This window comes from Adiantum capillus-veneris, chromosome 4 (genome assembly GCF_014529385.1).
Source record: "Adiantum capillus-veneris isolate H3 chromosome 4, ASM1452938v2, whole genome shotgun sequence".
Classification (NCBI taxonomy): domain Eukaryota; kingdom Viridiplantae; phylum Streptophyta; class Polypodiopsida; order Polypodiales; family Pteridaceae; genus Adiantum; species Adiantum capillus-veneris.
The window spans coordinates 48,476,905-48,481,271 of NC_140934.1; the positions used below are offsets into that span (position 1 = coordinate 48,476,905).

Genomic DNA, 4,367 nt, shown 5'->3' on the forward strand with positions numbered 1-4,367 from the left:
CATTTGGCTAGTCTTTTGATTCTTTATGTAGATCAATGGCTATCTCAGGGATAGTTCTTTATTAGTGGTACTATGTCCTTCTTGTTTGATGTCCCACCTACCTTTTTCTTTTCAGATGTGCCTTCATTTTGCTTTGCCTTGGCGTTGAGCTGGTCCTAGTAATCTTTTGATAGTTTATGTTTCTTGGTAGGCTTTTCAGATCCCTCAACCTAGTCAATTGCCATACTATGTCTCTTTGTGGTTGGCATTGATTGGTATAATTGCTCTGCTAGTCTTGTTAAAGTCCGTGTCTAATCTTCTGGTTTCTTGGGAGTAAGTGCCAAAATCTGGGATATATGATCTGCTATACAAGTCATCCAGTACAAAAACTTTCATACATATTAGGCTTTTGAACAATAGATGGGTTTTTGCCTTAGCTGTCTGGGTCACCACATTGTTATACAAAATTGTGCACATATTAATGGGGCACTCGTTGTTCAAAACCCTGGATAACAACATGTAGAACAATTTCTTAGATATGTATATTGGATTGTTTGGGTTTTTTTTAAAACTAAGGGCTTCTATTGCAAACTTATATGGTGCTTTCTTCTCCGATGCCTTGCCAATATGATTTTTTCTTTTTCCTTCACTCAAATATTTCATTTAGAAAGTGGCTGACTTTGTCAGCTGTGCACGCCTTGGCTAGCAAAGAACTGTAATTCTTGTGTGAGAACGAGTCATCGGCAGCAAGCGACCAACCACCACATGGATGCATGGAGCGAGCATTTCAAAAAGAAAATTGAAGGTTAAGATGGGTGATCATTTCAGAAGGTTGTAACTTGTGATGGGTTCAAGAAGATAAAAATCTCTCTCTCTCTCTCTCTCTCTCTCTCTCTCTCTCTCTCTCATCTCCAACACCCTTCCAAGGGGTTACAGAGAAGGAAATTTTGAAAAAAATAGTGGTATGCGGACTTTTTAAAGGCCTTGAAAGTGAAAAATAGAGTCACCTTCTAATTTGAAGGCTGGTCCCGTTTACCTCAAAATGGGTGCTTCTTCTATCTCAAAATGGGGAGGGGGGCGGCTGTATTGCTGTGCTGCAAGGCTTGGCCATAAATTGACGCTGATGATCCTTGGTTATAAGAACCAGCCCCAGGCTTGTATGGTATGCATTAATCAAATTAAAATGGAGAGAGAGCGTTTATCAGAAATAGAAGCAGCAGGATCAAGCGCCGCTGCTGCTGCAACGTCTGATGGGCGTTATCGTCATCAAAATGATGGTGCGAAATCAGAAATATGGGCATTAACGGTGCCTAGAGAGGTGATGGCGGAGGAGGTGCTGCCCAAGCTTCACATCAGAGACTTGTTCCGCCTGCGCGCAATACACTCCTCCTTCAACCAACTCATTGGTGTCTCCCTTTCAACTCTCAAGAGACAGCGGTACGTATAAATTGATCTTCATCATCAGCCCTCTGCAGTTATTATATTTACAAGTTGAATACTCTGCTATTATAATAAAACGCAACGCCCTCTTCTCTCTCTCGTCCACTTCTTTTACCCCGGTACTGAGTATACACTCATGCACACACAATTAACGCAACCCCTCTCCCTCTCTCTCTCTCACACACATACACTCACAAATGCGCGCGATTAACGCAACCTCTCTCTCTCTCTCTCTCTCTCTCTCTCTCTCTCAAACAATCAATAATGCTGTTGTATATGTTGTTGGCAGACCCATTGACCTTCCTTGGTTTTACTGCATGATTGCTACTCAGCGACGAGGGGATCACTCTCGCTGGAAATTGTTCGAGTATGAGCCAGTAGCATTTGACCCAGATTGTGATAAATGGCGCCATTTACCAATGCCAATGCAACCTTTTTCAAGTGTGGATGGGGCTAAGAGTGAACCAATCTGTAGTGTGGGAAGTTTGGTATGTTGGGAGCACATTTCTTATGCATCCAACATTCATCATCTAGTCCTTAGCAACACCTTCACTGGAGAGAAAGCAGTATTGGATGCCTCTGATTGCACAAGTCCAGTCGAACTTGGCCTATGTGGGCACTTGAGATTGGAAAGAGAGAGTAAAGATGGTCCTATAACTCTGATTCTTTTACGATTTGTGGATAGCGGAAATCGTAGTCACATAATCGTACAACACTATACACATTGCCCATTGCACCAGCAAGAATAAGGGTCAGGTTTGGTGGTTTATTCAATGAAGCGCTACTTTACAATGGAAAAGCAGGTACAATGGAACGCCAATGATGGACCTCTTAACCCTCCATTTACAATTTATTATCATCAAGGCATGCTTGCCTTCCTCCAATACCCTGGCCATCAAAGGCGCTCTCATACATTACCTTTTTTGTTTTTATTCGACGGAGAACATTGGAGCAGAATCAGCATGCCCAAATTCATTATGTCTCACACTGTTATGTTACAAGCTACTTACCAAGTTGTGCAAATGGATGCAGACCTCCTCTTGTTGGTGTTTCAGCATAAGCATTTATGCATTCCAGAACGGGTGCTGGTGTTCAAGTACAACTTGGAGATTCATGAGTGGTTGCTTCTCTCCGATAATCTCGAGTTGTCTTTCCCTAAGCCAAAATCAGGTACCAAAATCTTTCATGCCACGGCAAGAGGTGGCCTCCTTATACTCTCCGCAGCCCCAAAAATCTATATATGCCACTTAGCTTCAAGTACTTGGCGGTTGCTTCCCCCTTGCAGTAACCTAGTGACTGGTGAAATATCCCCCATTGTAAAGGTGGCATGCCCTGTAGATCCTATACTAGAATAGGAGAAGAGCAAAATCAGTTCGAGGGAAAATCTAGAGTAGAGAACTGATCATGTCGGGATCTTTGCATCTTCTTTTGAGGAGCGTTGTATCCAAAAGTGCCATTTTCTAGGATTTCAATACTTTTTTGGATTTGCTTGCTCAAAATAGGCAATGCCTTATCAACTCTCTTTCTTGGCTATGTAGAATACAAGATACTTTAGAATTTCACATGAATGAAGCTAGCTCTTTTTGTCTTTCTATAAGGCTTTGAATTGCAAAACCTTGTCTTTGACAAAGCATCTTACTCAATGAGTGTTTCAAGGATTCAACTCATTTTTCAAAGATTTGGAGTTAAATTTCTTGTTATTAAGGAAAACCCGATCTGAAAGGCACACACATCATTAGCTCGTGCACGGGCATTCACAAGATCCGATCATCCACTGTTGCTGAAGAGACAACATTCAAGGAATGGTATGTGGCCAAGCAGATGAGGTATGCCATTCTAACAAGGAGATTGCAGGTCTGGCTGAACGAGCACACTTACATCGGCCTGTTGTCTTTGATAAGTCGGCTTTTGGTTGCAACAACCCAGCAGCTATTAAGTGCAGTTCAAGACACTTATACATCTGGGGAAAAGCCCTTGCTTTGCATTCATTGAAAACATCCCAGAACTGTCGATCCCTGTTCCTATCAGCCATATAAACAATTAAGCATTGCCAAAGACCACAGCCCAAATACGACATTCATTTTCAACTTGTGTTGCTTGAAAGTGCACCACATGCATTACAAGTGGACCAAAGCTTTGTAAATAAGTGCCTGCTTCATCTCATCTGGGGAGAAACACTCACTTGATCCACGTTTGCCAAGGGTATGCCAAAGCCTCCAGAGCAATCCTTGTTGAGCATATAAGACAGTCAAGAATGCCAAGAGACGGCATCTTGGAGTAGACACCCATGAATTAGAGCTCGATGTGCTTTCAAAAGCACAACATACTTGGCATACATGTCGACTTTGGACAAGGAACTGCAATTTTTAGTTTTCCCACAGCTATCCACGTCCTCGACATCAATTTGCTCGAGGAGTTCCTGCCGCTAGAAGCCCTTGCTTAGCATCATCTGCTGCAAGCAACCCAAGCTTCCTGGTCCTACCTTTGTACAGCTAGGCTTTGCAGCATCGTTTTCTGACTCCTGAGATGCAAGGACAGACTTTTTCTTGGCCGTCAGGCGAGGAGTTGCACAAGATTTTCTAGACCTTCTGGAGCTTGAAGAGTCGCAAAGAAAGCTGTTCGCAGAGCAGACGGCCAGAACGGCAGACGCCAAAAATATGCAATATTGGGAAAGATCAGGATTGATTGCAGATGTCTCCCTATCCAAATAAGTCTCTCTCTCTCTCTCTCTCTCTCTCTCTCTCTCTCCCTCTCCCCCCCAAGTGTGGTATGCCCTTTCCCTCTTGAGTAACAGGTCTTGAGTTCAACTCCTCGTCTGCTAGATCTTTAAGGTCTCTTGGGATAGTTTCCAACAACATTAAAACGCTCTTCTTCTCGGGTGTTTGGGTGTGTGTGTGTGTGCACGCACGCGCGTGCTAATAAAAAAGAGGAAAATGGTGTAACCTTTC

At 43.1% G+C, this 4,367-nt stretch overlaps 1 pseudogene across 1 annotated transcript; it reads left to right on the forward strand.

Annotated features, from left to right (window-relative positions):
• The first annotated feature begins 618 nt into the window (after positions 1-618).
• Positions 619-4,064, forward strand: LOC147459118 (uncharacterized; annotated as a pseudogene). Its single transcript, XR_015187719.1, has 2 exons — positions 619-1,416; positions 1,709-4,064. The product of XR_015187719.1 is annotated as an uncharacterized LOC147459118 (transcript).
• Positions 4,065-4,367: the final 303 nt, after the last annotated feature.